At 36.3% G+C, this 20,583-nt stretch overlaps 1 protein-coding gene across 2 annotated transcripts in view; it reads left to right on the top strand.

Moving 5' to 3' along the window:
• LOC149565277 (uncharacterized) overlaps window positions 1-20,583 on the top strand; it is a 240,966-nt gene that overhangs the window by 1,280 nt on the left and 219,103 nt on the right. The gene's annotated exons all lie outside the window — the stretch shown is intronic.

Genomic DNA, 20,583 nt, shown 5'->3' with positions numbered 1-20,583 from the left:
AAAAAAAAAAAAAGGTATATCCAAAGATGTGATAAGCTTCACTCTCCAAACATTGTATCACCTTGAGTTTCAGACACTGTTACTCTTTCTGAACTCACGATTAGAACCCTTCCGATATTAGTTTGACACAAACTCACTACTGATATATATGCTAAAGCAGTGGGCTGTAAGGTGGGTGGGAATCCTAAATGACTCTCTAAAGGTTTGGATTGAGTATTAGCTCAGTTGACGTATGACAAAATTTAAAACTGAAGTTAAGCACATACGCAGGACAACAAACTAAAATACAAATATGAAACACATTTTATACATGAGGAAATGTATTCCTAAACCAATCTGATTGGTGCTAAATCTATGATGAAACAAAATCACAACATGCAAGAAGGAAAGCTAGCCATATGGGAGTGCAATAGAATCATCAAGTCAGGGAAATGTCTCACGCCATACATGGTAATCCATCTCAAATCAACAATACCCTGCATGCAACAAAAAGAACCCATTACAAAACAGTTTCTAATGCATTGCAATGCCATCAATAAATTGGACCAAGAAATGTGACAAATGTGACAAGAGAAAACCAACAACTAGGTTTGAAGATCTCCCTGGAGTGAAATAGCTTGCCGTGTAGACATATAAGCATGTGGTACCCAGCCTGATTACATCTTCTTGCAGCCCTTACAAATGATATAATCCCTTACAATGTTGCACATATGTTGAGTTAACACCCAAAGTATGTTCAAGCAACAAGAGCAGAAAATTAGTGCAGAAAACAACCATGGAAGCGTATTATATCCTTATATTTATACTATTTAATTATATAACATTTTTGCTTGCAGGGTGGGGGGTTGGGCAGTGGGGGGTTTTCTAGGGATTTTGTGGTACGTCAAAGTATGACACTTGCATGTATAACAATTTGCACACAAATCTTCTTCAGATCTATTGTTGGATGTTCAAGAACATCTAAAGCACTCTTCCAATACTTGGAGAAGTAGCTGTATATTTGCATGCTTTTAAGGAGTGTCCTCATTTATCCATTCTTTTTTTCACCATTTTTAATTTGATCCATGCATCAAAGGAGTTTGATAGTACTTTGGTTGGATTTGGATGGTTGCGCAATTTCGTTGCATTCAATTTGGTTCACTAGTGGTGTACTCGGATGTGTAGGGGAGTAGTAAAAGTTGATTGTTTAAATGGCAGAGCTCCAAGGTAGAATTGCAACTTGGACTTGCACATGTGCATGTTAAGAGGAAAAGTTTTAGGAAATAAGATTGGTGGGAATCAGGGATTGGGATGCACATTTCAACTTGCAAGGAATATCCAGATGCCTATAAGCATATGTATGGAGGGCCCATGGGATGTGGGAGATTGAAGCATGGAAAGATGGTAGGAATGAAGGCTTGAAAAAAATTAAAAAAATGGAGTAGTGGATAGTGGGACTCGGGATGCAGTTTGTGGGAAATGGAAAAGTTATAAAGAACCTCCAAAAGTCTATAAGGGACAAAAAAGAATGTGCTCAAAAAGTTCAAAGCTTTGCAAACTAGGAAAGAAGGAAAAAGGCAAGAAGATTGAAAATGTAGGGAAGGGGTGTTGAAGATAGTGGCTGCGATAGAGATCTTTATCTCTAGAAATATGAATGTTATTACCGTTATTGTCATCTTTAGCTGAAAAGGACACTTAAAGTTTAATTTGTAATATTATAAATGTAAACGACATGTGTCATTCACATGCATTGAGGCATGAATATTCGAAGAGTCATATTTAATTATAGGAGTTATGAGAAACTCAATAGACCTTCGGTTAGAATATGAAGAGTCTCTTCTACTGTTATATATTCACATCATGTGATAAGCATTGCACTCTTGAACATTTCATTATCAATAAAGTTATTTTGTGTTGCGTGGCTGGGTTTTTCCCTTCATTCTCAAAGGGTTTTCCCAGGATATTTCTGGTGTTCCTCGTTCTAGTTTTATCTCTTTAGTATTGCTGATTATTTCATAGTTTTCTGGGCTCTAGTTTCAACATGGTATCAGAGCAAGGTTTTAATGCTATTGTTTACAATTAATGCTCGTAAAGGGATTTTCCTGTGTTAGTATTTATTATAAATATTATACTAATTCTAGAAATAGGATTTCTGTTCATCAGTTAGGCATCAGAAATGAAGCGCCCTCCACTTGTCTTGAATGTAAAAAATAAATAAAAAAGCTCGCAAATGCGAGAGCTCCGGAGGTCGAAGCCTTATACTCTATTATCAAGAAGAGAATTCATAAAAAGAAAGGACCGGATGATGGAGAACAGGACGATTATCAAGATTTTGCCGTGTATAGAACTGAGCAGCGCAGGTTTACCAGTTACTTTAGCTGAAAGGCTAATTTATGGAAGAAAAGGAAGCGAGATGCTCTGAGGCGGTTCACTTGTTTCAAAATTAAGGGGCAAGAAGAGAGAGACAAAAAGGCGGACAAGGCGAAGAAACTCTCCAAGCGTGTTTGCTGAAGAATTGAGCTAAGGAGCGGGAGCGATGGTGGATATGGATGCTCCTCTGATGGGACTGTAAGACTTGCGATGCATGTTTGGCACACCAAATGGTTCACAATGACTGAGAATGGCTTCTTTCCATTGTAATGGCCGTCTTCGTAGGAGCAATTGCATGCCCGATCAAGGAAGTATTTTTTATTTGCATTTTAAAAAAAAATCATTCCTTGCGATATAAAATTTGATGGCTCGCCTAACACAGGATGCGTTATTTTGATCAAAATAATCTTCTGATTTTTTAAACTGCATTCAGATTAAGGCCAGTAAATAAACATCACAAAGGAGCATCTGTAAGTTCAAGGAACAGTATGATAATACAGAGATGCGGCTAAAAACTCATATAATATCACGGGAAAGCCGCGCCATGGAGTATAGATGGGTTAATGCATCTCACTGTTTATAGGTCAATTTATGAGTAATCATATGAGACTCGTCTGGGTTTACAGGGATTTCTGAGGATGGGAGTTAAGTCGAACATTCATAAAAGCATTGGTCAAGAACGAGATTCGCATGTGCTAGGGAGAATTTGCTATTGATATTCATCATCAAAGATTATTTTTATCGACGGTTACCATGGACGACATTCGACATCATTATTTTCTTGTATCTAAGGTTCTTTAGTACTGGCGATTATTATAATCTCAAGGACGTCAACCGTTGGCTTCAGTTTTATGATTTTTCTTGTGTCTCTCGTCTTTTAATATTCACAACGGCAAAGTTTGACGTGGTGGGTCCCGCAAGGCTACATTTCATAGAAATTCGCCAGTCTCTCATCCAGGCGGGAAATGGGTCCGAGGTCTTGCATAAGAAGAATATTGGGTATCATAGAGGTCTTTGCGTATATTCGTCCGTCCTCTGATGGGGGTCAGTTAAAGTGAGGTTTATACATATTTTGTATATATACATTTGTCCACCTGGCTTCGTCATTGCAACAACCTGATTTGAAAAGGGTGGTCATAATCCCCTTGCCCCCTCCAGACAATCCATCTGAAGGTAAAACAATCTGGTTAGCTTTTATTGTTAGATGGGATTCTGTTTTGCGACATTAGCAGCAGCTTCCACATCATCAGCAGATACCTAGTTCAAATTCCAAAAGGTATTTGTTAAGCAGGAGGGGCCTAAATCTTAGGAAGGTGTCTACTATTTTGTTGGCAGGGGTATTGGCCCTGGCAATTTGGTAGTGATCTTCTAATTTCGATGAATCCAACAATGAGGAAGATGATAAGAAGATTAGGGTGTATGAGCTGTTTCCTAAGTATGAAGTTGACTATCGTGGCCCTGTGGGAGATAATTCTCAATTGAAGTTGGGTATGTTTGTCAAGAGGGATGTGGTCAAGAATAAGGATGTTAATGTTTCATCTGCCAATTCTGTGAATTTCTTATATTGCCTTTCCTATCAAGGGCGATGTCTATCCAAATGGACTGAAGTGAGCTCTGCTGGACGCATTGGAGATAGTGATGGTCATCTACAACGAAAGTTTAAGAGGGAGCAAGCAACGTCATTGGATATTGTTGAGACTCATCACTGACATAGATGGTGTTAACCAAATCTCATGCAAATTATGATTAGTGGATGTGGAAACAATTTTGATTCATCTAGAGATAAGTATTATTCTTCTATATCTATTGTGTATATTTTTCATGAGATGAAAATTATATACAGATAGGAACCAGAATACTATTTAGAATTGATTTGTTTACTAGTGAATGTTGTGTAATAATTCTTATTCTTCCTAAAGCTGTGGAAGTTGTCAGTAATGGAGGGAGGAAGATTTATGATGAAGTGTCACCTAGTTTGTAACAAGAGGACTGCAATGATTGTTGAGTGGATGCTGTTTGACATCATCATAGAGATTAGTATTACTCTTGTAGAATTTATTTTTATAATTGGAAATAATATACTTTAGATTGATCTTAATCTCTCTTGGTTGCAGGTTGCAACAAGATAAGGATTATATAGCTCTAGAGGGAGGCTTCATAATTAATAGGGAGTTCTTATGAAATTTCCATCATTCTCATTTATGCTTGTGAAGCTTGTGGTATTTGTATAATTTGACTTAAATGGAACTAAGTTTTGTTTTGTTATGTCTATTTCCATTCATGTGAAATCAACAATGAAATTGTAAGATCAACTATGATAACTCTTTCACTATGCGATAGTGAACATCATTTTGAGAGAGTCCATGATGTCATCACGTTGAGAGATTCCGTGATGGGAGTTGATGTCATGTTGAGAGATTCCATGATAGTTCACGTTGAAAGAGTCCGTGAACAAAGGCTTAGCTGTGAGTCTTGCAAATTTTTCATGTTGAGTTATTCCATGAATATGATTGGTTGTTACAGGTTTTCATGTTGAGTGATTCCATGAATGTGATTAATCGTTATAGGGTTTCATGTTGAGTGATTCCATGAATGTGACTGATTCCATAAATGTGATTGTTACAGGTTTTCATGAATCTTATAGAATATATTGTAAGATTTTATCATTAACATTTTGGTTGCAGTTTTGTGGGCTAAAGATCTCTCTCTGGCTAAGAGGGAGTGTTGAAGATAGTAGCTGCGATAGAGATCTTTATCTCTAGAAATATGAACGTTATTACCGTTATTGTCATCTTCAGCTGAAAAGGACACTTAAAGTTTAATTTGTAATATTATAAATGTAAATGACATGTGTCATTCACATGCATTGAGGCATGAATATTCGAAGAGTCATATTTAATTATAGGAGTTATGAGAAACTCAAGAGACCTTCGGTTAGAATATGAAGAGTCTCTTCTATTGTTATATATTCGTATCATGCGATAAGCATTGCACACTTGAACATTTCATTATCAATAAAGTTATTTTCTGTTGTGTGGCTGGGTTTTTCCCTTCATTCTCAAAGGGTTTTCCCAGGATATTTCTGGTGTTCTTTGTTCTAGTTTTATCTCTTTAGTATTGCTGATTATTTCATAGTTTTCTGGGCTCTAGTTTCAACAAGGGGAGCATAAAAATAGACCAAATTAAGATAACTAATAGTAAAACCTAAATGACCATTAACAAAGGTTCTAGGATAACAAGTTAAATATAGCAAGAACCTAGGATACCGAAAATATTCTAATAAGAAATAGGTCTTCTAAATTGTCACTAGGAAAATGACAAGACCTGTTTTCTTCCTGTCAGGTTTCTGTTCCTTTTTGTTATTTGAGGGTGCAAAATTTGAACCTTTAGCTCCATCACAAATTTGAATGCTATAGAGGGAACTATTTAGATCGAAGAGTTAGATAGGTTGTGTTAGTATATCAACTAAGAACAACGTTAGTATATCAACCGAGCTAACAACTTTGTTGTTAATCGATTTGTCATTGCAAGTGCTTCTTCACAAATGACCCTGTTTGCCCTATGGGCAGTGACAACTGTTCCAGCAGTTGTATAGATTGCAATCGATCACTATCTGATTGTAACCATCCTCTGCATTTGAGAGAGGCAGCTCCCTCGTATGATAAGGGTATTTATATTTATGTGTTCTTTTCACCTGAAAGTACAAAAGGAAACATGACAGAACTAAAGAAGATGATGAATGTAAACCTCAATAGCAGACATACAAATGCTAATAGAGGTTCACAATGGATGACAATTTACAAGGGAATTTGAGCACATAATGGGTTAAGTATGCAATAATGAAATAAAGATAACAAATCTCAGCATATGAGAAACAAGTTAACTTATCAAGATACCAAGGCCTGTTTGTGTTTCATCAATTACATATGTCACTTGAACTTAGAAACCATTGCATTTCATAATTATACGAAACACCACCGACTTAACATATGATAAATCAGACATGATAACTCAACACACACATTTAGACATATGAACTAAATGCATTCATTATTTTACTCTTGAAAATATACAAGTTCAAAGGCTTTGCGTACAAAATGTCAAGCCACAAGTTTCTCTAAACATTTCTCCATAGTTTCCCCTTAGCAAAAAGTGCCCCTTTACAATTTCCAAAGCCTTGTACTTATAGGCTATAGCAGATAACTACCTAGTCATTCCCCTTTCGGGTTTGTCACGTACTAAGTTATAGTGTGGTAGTTATTCATGATTTACAACTAACTCTAGATTTTACAAAAATGATAGCTAAAATGTCAACTTTTAACAAAATAAAAGTCAAATTCCCAACTTCTACAATAACTAGAGTCTAAAGCTAACTTTAATTGTAACAAGTATCACTTTAATAAAATAGAACTTGAAAAACATGACTTGAGAAAAGACCAAGTTATTAATGATGTTGAGGTAGCTTTCTATCTTTACATTTCTTAGCTTTGTGATAATGCTATCAGGATTTAACTGTGATTTTGAGTCAAACTCATAGACCCATGTTTCATGAGTAGTGATTCAACATGAATCCATCTCTCATGAGAATAAATGGAATACTTAGCACTCATTGGATCTAGGTGATGCTCACAGGGGTGAAGCACCGGGACTTCCCGGGAGGTCACCCATCACAGTACTACTCCAGCCTTAGCGCACTTAACTACAGAGTTTCCTCCATGGTTAAACCCAAAGCTTGCAATCCTATTTCTTAGCTTTGATAGTTTTTTGAAGATCTTGGAATTGATCATCAAGCAAACATTTCTTCTCTGTCTTATAATAGAAATGAATGTGTCATTCAACCTTCATCTAAAAAACCACAATTTCTAAATAGCTGATACTCTCAGACATTACAATACGTGTAATGCCCATTTCACCAAACTCCTCATTTGTCATGACCTTTTGTATTCTTGAAACTCTAATTGATTATCTAAATGCCTTGCTCGAGAAACCTAAATGGGCAAAGTTGGGAAGAACACACAAAAAAAAGACAACTGAAATGATTTTAATCCCTACAAACTGCATAATGTTAAAAAGTACCACTGCCTTATTAAAGTGCACTGTTCAAGGATAGTATGCAATCTTCCATCCTGCCAATCTGCGCTTCTAATAGTTTGCATTCAGTTGATCTTAACATTTTTTCAACTTATCATTTACGAAAAATCATTCTCCTTCATTATCTGCAGAGCTCGAGACTCTTGAGAACAAGCTCCAAATGCTATTTCTTGTGTCATATCACTTTACCCATGCATGGAACTTCAATTATGATAGGGAATGTCATATTGCTCAGCATAGTTGATTACATTCACACAAAAGGTGCACATCTCTTAACCGTGTCATAGCATGAGATCACATTTCTTCAAAGCATTTTGTCAGACAATTAGCAGCACATGATGCCTTGTAAGTGTCTCCACATGCCTACATGAGCTTTTCCAATTACAGATCTGCGCACCGATTAGCTAACATACTTTTACATTACAATATTTTTCATATGACAATTCACACAAACTGGATTACATATCTTTACAAGTTGGTGGCCTATTGTGCTAGCTACATAACCATTTTGTAATTAAATGTCATTTAATGAATGCGAGCTTTCCCTACATGGCAACAAAATTACAGTTATTGAGAACTTGGGAGCAACTGACAAACCGATTTGACAGCTTAGATATTTTTTAGACAATGAAATTGTCAAACTCGAAATTTTTTCATATCTGAAGTGGCTGACGGCATTATTAATTAACAAGGACCGTGTTGCTTTCATCAACCCCAATATCATAGAGTATTTGTTGAAACTCCACACAACGGTTCTTACAAATAATCATCTTGTGGACTTGGCTGATCTTGATCCGCTTGCCACAGTTAAGAATTTGTGGACACTTAGCCTTCTGGATAATACTGTTACAAAGAAACCAAACTATCACTTTTATATTATAAACAAGCTAAAAGAAGTTGCAGGTACCTCTGCTTCCATATTTTTCATACACATGATAACTGCAACTATAGCATATGAAGAAACTTTTTTTGTAGTGCTTGGATGTTGTCCATATCATGTATATACATTAATCTTGCATTATGCATATGTTTCCAACTGCAACTTCTCACAAAACGAAGGCCATAATTTACTTCCTCCTAATATTGAAATTATTCATGTTGTAAGACGATGCACATATTTGAACCAGTAAGTGTTATTCCACACTAATCCATCTGTTAATATGAGAGAAAGGTGGCAGCTTTTTGTTTATCATAGTTATCATGTTGTTCCTTCCCTTGGCAGTCTATACGCATTCCTGTCAGGATGATCTGCAACAGCAACTTCTAACAAGAATGCCTTTGTCTATGCTTTGAGGGGTGTTGATACTGTTTTGAAAGCTTTCGTTTAGGTGCAGGCAAGGATGTTGACGTTCTATCAAGTTATTCATGTGCCTTAGGTAGTCTTTGACATCTTGCATATGATTCTATTATAATTCACATGCAAATTGGTTTGGACCCCATATTCATCACGTCAATCAGAAGATGGATACCATCAAAGTGCCTTATCTAAGCTTCCATGTTTTGCTCGTGTACCCATAGGCAATTTGTCAAATGATTGACCTGCAATCTCTATACTTCCACATCAATGCAAGTGCAGTCCAGTTGTTTTGTTACTATAGATTTGATCAAAGGATTTTGTTTATGGCACTTAGTAGTATCCATGCCATGAAAACCAAAGCACTGAATATATTGAATTGAAAATCTGTAATGGTTGCAATTGCAACTTACAAGAGAAACTACTATCAATGCCAAGGCCTTTTGGAAGGAGACCTTTTTCCCAAAAAAGAGAAATTCAACTAGTACAATAGTGGGGCTTATAACAATCTTGCCTATCTAATAAAATTCCACACTGTTGGACTCCAGGCTAAGATTTGCTAAACCATTTAAAAATGCAATAACCGCACCAATAGCATTCTGAGAATTGAGAGTGTTGTCGTCTTGTCTTGATAGGAGGTGCAATTGTCTGTCATAATGATTTCAATTGCAACGACAAAGTTCATAGTCAATGCCACCGTTTGTATGCATGCTGCTCTTTTCATTTACTTCTGCAACCTATTCAAAAACTTTTATGGCACATAAATAGGGACGACGTTGTGATATGGCTATCAGGATTTAACTGTGTAGTTTTTGAGTCAAACTCATTGACCCATGTTTCATGAGTAGTGATTCAATATGAATCCATCTCTCATGAGAATAAATGGAACACTTAGCACTCATTGGATCTAGGTAATGCTCATAGAGATGAAGCACCGGGACTTCCCGGGAGGTCACCCATCCCAGTACTACTCTAGCTTGAGCACACTTAACTATGTTGTCGAAGGTTACAATGAGCCGCTTTACTGGCCATGCCAATGGCATTTCCCTTAAAATTTCTAAAGCTTTTTAAGCATGCCCATTGTTGAGAGCCTTTCACATTTCATACTCAAGCATTTCTAGGTACAACCTCTGATAAAATCCTCCATCCATTGGTTTTGAATTTTCTCAAAACCTTTGGATACACAGCTCATGGAAGAAATTGTCTGACAGTTTGCATGCATGGCTTCCAGAAGCATTTCAACTGACAAAACTACCTTCCTCAATACATTTTAATGCATGTTGAAATCTGCTCATAAGCTTGAATAGATAATTGTCTTTACACTTGCAAATACATTTCCTTGAAAGTTTCTAGGAGGTGGTTATTGGTTTCTTAAAAACTGAAATTTGAAAACCAAAACAACAAAAGTTTAAGGTTTGGGGTTGGAGTTCAGGTTTGGGATTTAAAAAAAAGTTAAGATCCTAACCAAATATTTGGAAAAGTTAAGATCTTAACTCTTAACTTTTGGAAGTTAAGACCTAAACCATTAACTTTTTGAAAGTTAAGATCCAAACTCTTAACTTTTTGAAAGTAAAGGTTACCACTTTCAACCTTTTAAAGTTAACATTCCAACTTTAATTTTGCACAACTTTTGACTCAAAACTTCGATTTAAAAAATTCGAAATGTAGGACAAAGTTGGCGGGCAACCAGAGGTTCTAGAAATATAAAATCACCAAAATTTCAATAAATGATTGACCATTTTAAATCAAAATTTTGATGTTCTTTTGCATAGTTTTGACTAAAAATGATAAAATTTTGATGTTCTTTTGCATAGTTTTGACTAAAAATGATTAAATTTTGAAATTTTGGCCAGACTAAGTAACATGGCAACAATTGGTTATATCTAGGGACAAGGACTGCAAAGGACGCAGGATGAAGCCAAAAGTAAAGGGAGCAATTCTTTATCAATAGGGCAAAGATGGTCAATTTTGAAGGTTAATTTGCAGTGGCAAATCTATTTACCGACAAACTTACAACCAAAATTAAATGCACAATTCACAATATTAAATACAAAGTTATGAAATGCTAATAATGAGAAATGGCCCCATTACAAGAACTCTTGAAGTGCCACCTCAGACTAAGTAAATGTAAGTTATGTGGATAACCAAATTCACCCCAACTCCTCCCTTAAGTGCAACTTAAGGAGATGAAAATATTATGCAAATGATGCAAAAATGCAAGATGCAAGATGGGTTTCGGCAACAAGGTCATGTTACGTACCCATGCACAAACACAATGCATTGCAATCTCTCACAAATAGAAAAGGACAAAAACCCCCTTGGATAAAATTCCTCTTTACTTGCCAACATAGGATGAGCTGCAAATTCTTCTATCCTCTCTTGAACAAGGAAACCTAAAATGCTAAACTTGTTGAACTTGTATGAACAAATAAGGACAAAAACCCCTTGGGATAAAATTCCTCTTTACTTGCCAACATAGGATGAGCTGCAAATTCTTCTATCCTCTCTTGAACAAGGAAACCTAAAATGCTAAACTTGTTGAGCTTGTATGAACAAATAAGGAAACCCAAGGTTTGCACCACGAACTTGCAACTTTGTGTTGAATACAACTTAGTGAATTGATGTGATATTGCTGGTAACACACAAAGGGTCTTACTCAATTGTTGGTACATTGAAGGACAAGCTCACTCAATAAGTGGAGCAATAATGAAATGCTTTTTTTGAGTTGGCCGAGAAGAGTAGGAGATAGCTTGCCTAGGAGCACTCTCGGGTCACTACCTTAGAGAATAGAATGGTAGAACTATGAGAGCAGTTGGCCTAGAAAGAATTGCAATTGACAGAGAAGACTACCAAGTTGGTTACCACATAGGAGGGATTGAAGGTAAAATATGAGGAATGGAGATTGCATATATGGTCAAGGCATTTAGGGAGTGAGAAATGGTTGTCAGCTAGCCCCTCCAGTGCCTAAAACATCAGGTCCACCTAGCCATGTCTCTTCTTTTGCTCAAGGGGTATCTTCTTTCCCCTCTTCTCAACCTTTCTATTCTATGTACTAAGCCTCATTTTATTTTCTATCGTCTAGAGTATGAATTTCTTTTTCGAGGGATAGGGCTGATGTAGATGATAGTTGTCATGTCCCCAAATTTTAATGTAATAATTAAATTAAATAAATAAATTAACTAGTCCCAGAATTTAAATAATATAAGGACCTTTAATTTTTTACTTTAATTGATTAAGCTGGGGCCCAAGTTAATATTTGTATTTGTGGTTCCAATTGATTTAATATATCTCGGACCCATTTTTATTTTGTTTTCGTAGTTTGTGTCGCCTTCGGCTATCTTTGTATACCCTCAAAAAGTTTCCTAATGGGTATTTGAGCACAACTTGTAGGTAGTCTTTGGGTATGCTTTTGATTATTTTCTATGTACTGCGAATCCTTGTTGGAGTTTTGGATCGTTCGCCATTTCGGAACTGAAAGATCTTCCCTATTTGGCTCGTGTAGTTTCGGTGGGATTCACCCCTCACCCTATTCCGTTATTGCATGTATTACTTCGCTCGGATCTGGAAAATCGGAGCATCTTCTTTGGCAAATATTAATTGAAGGATTATTTGTATTCAAGTCTCTATTATTGTCTGGAGTTCATCTAAATTTGTTGTTATTTTTGTATGAGCAAAATCGCCATCATTGTTGTGGTTGTATCACTTCCAACATGAATACTCATTGACGATGCTCCCTCCAAACTTCCATATTGCCCTTCATTTGCACTGTACGACTTGCTAATTCCATCGTACGGCCTGAAACACCTTCACCGTACGGCCTTGATCTCTATTGTACGACCTTTTGATTTCTACTGTACGAGAGTCACCTTGACACACCCATCATATGGCTCCTACTTCATCATATGACCCTCCTGTGGATATCGTACGACCTCTCCTACGCTTTGCTCCAGCACCATACAGACTTCTTGACAGCAACTTCATACTTTCTCCACTTTCGTCCATCGTACGGACCCCATTGCATTGTACGACTGATCTTTTCATTCGCGTACAGATTATTCAAGCTACATCTTTGCCAGTCACCTAGTCCTCTAGACTTGGGAACATAATAGTGGTATCAGAGCAGAAACCGTCAGGAGCATCTCCGAAACCGTTCGGGAAAGTGGTTGCGCAGCACGGGTAGGGGCCGTGTAGCACAGGTAGTAGCCACGCAACACGGGCAATTGAGGCCACGCAGTACGGGCTGAGGCCGTGCAACACAGGAGGATCTCTGAAACCGTTTGGGAAAGTGACCGTGCAGCATGGGCTGAGGCTGCATAGCATAGGAGCATCTCCGAAACCGTTCGAGAAAGTGGTCACGCAGTACGGGCAGTAGCCGCGCGCAACACGGGCAATTGAGGCAGTGTAGCATCGGAGCATCTCCGAAACCATTCGGGAAATTTTCGAAACTTTTGGGAACATTACCGAAACCGTTCAGAAACATTACAATAGTGTTGCCGTAGTTGGAATAAACATTGTAGCTTGTAAATTATTGATTGGATGCGTAATGGTAATCTTACTTCAAAGTGGTTGAATGTGGTTGCCTATGGTTGGTACTTATAAATTTGTAACCAATCCTCTGGCTCTATCTACGCAATTACTTTTCCCTCAGAAAGGAGCATTGTGATATTGTATGCATTATACTTTGGGAATAAAATATAATATCTTTCTACAATGTTATTGTTATTGTACTTTCTTTTTGGTATTGTTAATGATTACGTTTCCATACATTGTTTACTCTGCATGATCAAGTTAGTTCCTTTGGGAGTAAATAGTGAATTTCTAATCATTATTCGCTTTGTCTTGGAGGGAGGGTCTTTATTTATAGGAGAATTTGTCTTCGGCTTCTTATCCCTACCTTTGCCCTTGGAAGATTGAGCCATCAAAGCATGACTTTGAAGTAGAGTTTGCTTCTAAATCAACTTGGGTTGCTCCTTAGTAAGACAATGGCAAAACACATCAAAGGAAGGCTTCTTATCATCTCCCAAAACATTCATTGCAGAACAAAAAATAGAAGCAAACACTTGAAAAGCAACTTTGAGCTTTGGGACAGGGTTAAGAAGATACACTGTATTCAACTTTGGCATGATCACATCCTTTCTACCATAGTTGGAAAACTCTCACTTGGCAACAACTCGCCAAGCCCCTAAAAGTTTATTTGGGAAAAAATTGGCCAATTTAAAAAAAAAACTCAGGAACTAAAAAAACCGCTAAAATTTATTTAAAAATACATTTTTTTGTAATTTCGATGAGAAGTTGCATTTAATGAGTTAATTAAAGAGAACACAAAGAGACAAGCATACTATATATATATAAATGCATAGTGGGTACAAAATCGCATTCTCATGCGGAATGTTGATGGCGGAAAGCAAAATAGTAAATAGTTGCTGTCAAAAAAATAATGTTTTTGGCTTTAACCTGTTGTGGCCGAGTTGTTTTGTAAAACTTGCCGAGTTTTTTTCCAAATACTTGGCAATTAAATGAGGAGTTTTTTGAAAAAATTAACAAATTTTTTTCTACGAGTAAAATCGCCAAAACCTCGCCACCGAGAAAAACTTGGCGATTATTGGCAAATCGGCGAGTATTCGGTGATTATGCCAACTATACTTTCAACTGTGACAAAATCAACTTAAAACTCTGTAAGGAAATCATGAATAGTGAGAAATGCATATGGAGTGATGCACGAACATCCTTGGGTCATTGGCAATCTTGCATCGCCCAAAAAGATTTCCTTTCAGTTTGTTTGTTTCTTGTTCCAGTTGGACATGTTTCCTATTATTTTAGGTAGCGATCGTCCCAGTTTGTTCGTTATTTTATGCGATCCTTATGGCATGGTCTAGGCATTATGGAGATCCCATGTCTAGCTTCGCAACTTGTTTCGATGTTTCTAAATAAAGTTATCTTAAGATTGGTCTGGTCCTATATTCTTAAAGTTGTGTCAAGCATTCATAGGTCAATCTTTTGGTACAAAACCCTAGCAGTTAACAAGTGGTATTAGAGCTTGGTCACAAGTTTGAATCTTGTAGGCAGCGGTGAGTAGTGCTGGGAAGGGGTTGTTGGCAGTGGGTCAGTGTCTAACCTCTTGTGTCCTCTATAAGTCTAGTGGTTGTATCGGGCATTGATAGGCCAATCTTTTGGCGCAATGACAACCACCACTACTAACATCTATTTGGGGATGCTCTTATGGATTTGGGTCGTGATCTATATGTTTGTAACACATTTGCTTTATCTTGGAGATTATTGATCTGATAAGCTGACTTGTAGCTGACAGTCTTGTATATAAGATGGGTAGCAGTCCTTGTTGTAGGTAGTGCTGGTAGATGGAAGATCTTAGGTAGACTAATTGATCTTGTAAATAATTAGGCCTGTATGCCTAGAATGTAAGAAGGTTTGTCCTAAATTTGTACTCTGCATTTGCCGGCCAACTTGATGACAATTGGAGTTCCTCTTTCCTTATTGGCAGATGTTATTGTTGCTTTGTTTTGTCATTTTCGCTGTTTTGTCATTTCCATTGTGGTGTTTCAGGTTGCAAGATTGGATAACTCCTTTTGGGGACTTCTCCAATCTTGTCTGCATTATGGAGAGAGAGCAGTTAGATTTTCTTCAAGTTGCAAGATTTTGAATTGATTGACCTTACTGTAAAATTCAGCAAGTTTGTCCCACATCTCTTAATGTGTCTTATGCTTAGCAACATGAAACAACAAATTATGAGATATGTGTTGGCCAATGAGTCCTTTTACCTCATCCATTTTGTTATAATGAACAAATTGCTAAAATGCTGCAGTGAATTCAGGCTAATTTCCATTAACATTTGTGAAAGATCCCTAGATTGTAACAGCAGTAATATTTTGAGCTTCCATGTATGATAATTGTGTGGAGCGCGCAACTCAATGTTCTTTTGTTTTGGCATGATGTGCAAGTGAACACAAAGACAATTGTGAACTTATAGTGCAATGTGCACTTCCCAGAATAAATGTAAAATTGAATGTGCAATCCCCAAAACCAAATTGCCAAATAAAACTACGTATAAGTAATGAAAAATCGAATGTGCAATCCCCAAAACCAAATTGCCAAATAAAACTAAGTATAAGTAATGAAAGCAAAGTGCAATTTCAATCATTCCCCAAAACCAAGTTGTCAAATAAAACCAAGTAGAAGTAATGAAAGCAAAGTGCAATTTCAAACCGGCTAAACTGTCAAAAAATGGCAAAATTTTCACAAATTACTTGGACTACAACAAAGTGCGTTGAAACAACTCGTCAATGATATTTTGTTTGCCAAGAAATGCCTCTGTATGCACAAGTTGTGTAATATTTCAGAAAAATCCTATATTAGGTACTTTGGAGACCAACTTGAGCACTTGTGGGCCAAACATGATCCAACCCTCAGTCCTCCTTTGCCCTCATCTGAATGCAAGAGCAAATATAAAGAGCTCCTCAACGTAGAGAGGACGATAGGTGAAATGTGGGTAGCTCGCGACACTTCAATCCTTCACAAGCCATGGACTTCACCACCACAAGCCAATTGGCAGCGAAAGGAGGCGATTTTGTGTTATGTAAAGAGCACCAGAGGCTCTCCCACATTCAATATGGGATAAATCCCTAGAACAATTTGGGGTGCCAAACCTTAGAAAGGAATGCTCAACGACAATAATACCTCCTGGTTGGTCAATGACCGATCGGACTTAGAAAGGAGATCAAGCCAAGAAGTAGAGTCATGACTTGTAGATGAGTGCCAAGTTGGATCAGTTCACGGTGAAAAAAAGAGCATGTGGTGAATATGAACTTGCCTTGACCCCAAATGCCAAACAAATACTGGCTGACGTGGCCAATAAATAAAAAGCCTCTCGTTGCTGCTCTTGAAATGAAAGGCAAATAAAGGTCAAGCTAAAAAAAAGAAATCACCTATCATCAGAGTATGTAAGTCCATGCAAAAGATCGAGATTGTTGGCCAGACAAAATTCTTCATGCAAGGAGATTGCAGAGGAGCTCAAGTGGAGATGAAGGTTGCAGGCAAGCTGTGTGGGAGAAACTATTCAACCCAACCCAAACAAGGTACTGCCAAAATAAACTTTTTTACAAAATCCCACGCAACCAAGTAAATGAAACCCTCAACAATAACAATTACCAATACTAATGTCTCAATAGTTGGAAATGCTTATGCCTTGTAATACAAGAATGGAGGAAGCTGATTCCTCATGGTAAAGTGGTAAATGAAATGCCAAGACATATAGGTTTCCAAATGCAATTCACCTTGGTCTGAGAAAAAATGTACACCTGCAAGCTGATGCACACAATGCAATGGTGCATGTGATGCCAAACAATGCAGACCAAGACCACCCGAGACCTCAAAATCAATGTTGGTGAAAACTCCCCAACAGTGAAGGGGTAGCAAGATTGTTGGCTTTGATACCATGTTGGTGCATCAACCAAGAACAACAATTTGCAAACCAAATAACCTTCACAATCAAAGAGAGAAGAAAAATGGAGATGCTATTCCACCGATATGAGCATTAACAAAAAAAGAGATATTATACAATGTACATACACATTGTATATAGAAGCAAGTTGTGATGATGTATGAGCTAGTTACCTATAACCAAAATTAAATGCACAAATTACATATACAATATTAAATGCCGAGTCACTAAATAATGAGATATGGTCCATTATAAGAACTTTTAAAGTGCCACCTAGGACTAAGAAACTTAAATTGTGAATAACCACATTCACACCAATTGGTTGTATTTAAGACAAATGCTTTTGTCCCAATAGTTGTTTTTCTTTTGGGTTGGAACATGTTGATTATAACCAAGGTCACCGGGAGACGAGGAGACTTCGAGGTCTCCGGTACTGGGACCGGTACCGGTACGGTAATTTTTCAAATAGGAGACGGGGGTACTTGGAGACGGCAATTTTTTTTTATGTTAATTTTTTTTAATAGTTTAAAGAGTCTAATACTAAAAGTAAATACAAAATTTGAAAATAGTAATATTGTAAGACTAAAGTAAATAATAATAGTAATGTCACATTAAAAAATAAAATAGACTCATAGAGTCAAAGATTTCAAAACTCACATGATCACAATATTGTATCTCATAGACATTTGTTTTTCGAATATTGCATATGATCACCATCATATCAGATTGATAATCGCTGAGATTATCATTACATATTCAAATTTTAAATTCAAAAAAGTATAGTTTGATGCTGAATTGCCGATATGCAAACAAAAATGAACACTTTGTACAATAAACAAAAAACAGGAATATATCTAGTATTAGTATGTCGATGGTACTATCATCTACTCCACAAGGTTGTGATCATCCATCTCAAGGTCTTCAGCTATCATGCTCTCCAAAAAATCATCACTCTCCAAAAATATTTTAAATGATTTAATCATTTAAATTGTCGGTGATCTTAATTTTTGTATTAAAAACATTAAAATGAGGGCTAAAATATATAAAATTATTTAATATTATATTTTACATTTATATTTTATCAAGAGACTTCGGGGAGACTTCACTTTTTGGATTAGGAGACGGGGAGACTTCAGGAGACTTCGTCGTGAAGTCTCCAACCATTTTTGAGGTCTCCGGAGACGCAAAAAGTCTCCGAGACGTGTCTCGGTCTCCGAGACGCGACTTTTAGGGGGGAGACGGGTCTCTCGGTAACCATGATTATAACACTACATTGGGAAATGGTTTTAAATTTTAATGACCATCCCATATTCCATGGCATTTGAAATGCTTGATACCAAAAACATAGTCGTTTGTCGACTGAGTATGAAATGTGGCAACCACTTGAACATTTTCTCTTGGAAGAACCTTGTTTGTTTTAAAACAGTAATGATGACATTAAACTCACCTCATTAATATAGTTTTGAGTGAAAACTAGTGTATTCCATGTAGGTATGACTTGGCTATTTTTTGATTCTCAGAGAGAATAAACATACCTTTCTAAGTTACCTTTCATCAGAGTCTCTACTCTTCAGAAGAAAAATCTTTGTAATTCGGCACCACACAAGCAGGGTGTAAGTATACTGGTGAATCTTTCTTCCTGAGGAGACTCTTGGATTTATTTTAATCCAATATCCTAGATATACTAAAACTCTTGCTAAATAATGCCTAATAGACAGACAGGTGAGACAACTGATCTTAGATTAGTGCAGACTTTGGTTTTGACCTTGAAGACGATGCTCTCCAACAATGTGTTCATCCAGATTTTTCAAAATGAAAAATGTGCTCTTCAACCATAACAATGGACTCTTTTAAAATTAAGACAATATCCTCCCTATCTATAAATATAATCAAACATACAAATATTATTTGATATAGCACCTGAAAAAGTGAAGTTGATAGCAAATATAGTAGGGTTAGATTTTTGACAAGTTGTTTGACAATAACACTGTCTTGCATTTTGTCACCACAAAATGTAGGTAACAGTATGAAAGTTTTCCAACTTAGTTTCACATTTCTGTGAGTTAGTTCATTATTTAATCAGATAACATTGACCAATAAATCGACTCCAATTCACGTAATGAACTCTTTTACTGAAGGCTTTTGTCAAGTCTTTTTTGTTTTTCATTTTATTAAGCCTATGCTTGATTTTTGAAGCCTTCAACGTCATTTTTCTTGGTTTTAAGTGTGTGTTTGTTAGCTTTTGGTCTTTTGGTTTTGCTCAAATCATTGCCTTTGGTTTTCCCTTCGATTTGGTCTATACTAGAGCTCAATCGGACTTGGTAGTCAAAAGATATGATTATTTTAGTGCTCAAAAGTTGGACTCTTATTTTAAAATATCATGTTATATTTTAAAGTTGACATTCACTTTTTGAAAAATATAACATAAATTCACTTTATGTTTTTAAGTTACTTTACACTTAAATTTATCACTTAAGTGACTATAGTGCATTTTATGTTAAATTTTTATATTGCGTTTTAAAACTTTTTTTTCACTTAAGTTACTTTATTAACTATATAGTTTGATTTATTTTTTGAGTTATTTTAATGTTTTAATTTAAAACATCCAAGTAATATTGTACATATGTTTTAAACTATATAGTGCAATATTATTTTTGACCCAACTAAATTATATTTCCTCAAAAATTAATTAGACATGTGCTTAATTCATCATTTAAGTTGTGCATTATGTCTTTCAACCCAATTGCATGTAAATATACATATGCATCTAGAGACCACTCTTTGCACTAGAAAGGCATTCTACATGTTTTTAAATGTGTAATGGTCATCCTAGAATGAGTTTTGCATGTTTTTAAAATATGCAGTGATCTCCAAAGAGTGCATTTTGCACTAAAAAGGTTATAATAAACAAGTTTTTAAAATATGCAATCACCCTCTAAGAGTGTGTTTTGCATCTTGAGGGCAAATAACATATTTTTAAAACATGCCATTGCACTTGGGGAGTGCGTCTTGCATGAGCAATGCATATTCATGTTTTTAAAATATGCAATGAGGCTTGGAGAAATAGTTTTGCCTTAATACATGTTTTTTAAAATATGCAATTGCACTCCTAGAGTGTGTTATGCATGAAAAGATCAAATACTTGTATTTCAAAACATGTAATCTCTCCTAGAGAGTGTGTTTTGCATGTATTTCATAAAAGTGAACCCGAATTTGAAGACTCGAGGGCAAACAACTTATGTTTTCCTCCTCCAAGAACATGGTTTTTATCAAAAATGCTTAGATCTGCCCATTTAATGGCTTGAAAACTCCAAGGTCAAGGTCATTTTTGCATATTTATGCATTCTCATGCATTAGGTGTTGAAATCCATGCAAGAAACAATGCAGATTTTGA

The sequence above is a fragment of the Cupressus sempervirens genome, chromosome 3 (assembly GCF_028749045.1).
Source record: "Cupressus sempervirens isolate cs-2001-9-10 chromosome 3, ASM2874904v1, whole genome shotgun sequence".
Taxonomy (NCBI): domain Eukaryota; kingdom Viridiplantae; phylum Streptophyta; class Pinopsida; order Cupressales; family Cupressaceae; genus Cupressus; species Cupressus sempervirens.
The sequence above is the reverse complement of the archived record's forward strand: the minus strand, read 5'-3'. Positions and strand labels throughout refer to the sequence as shown.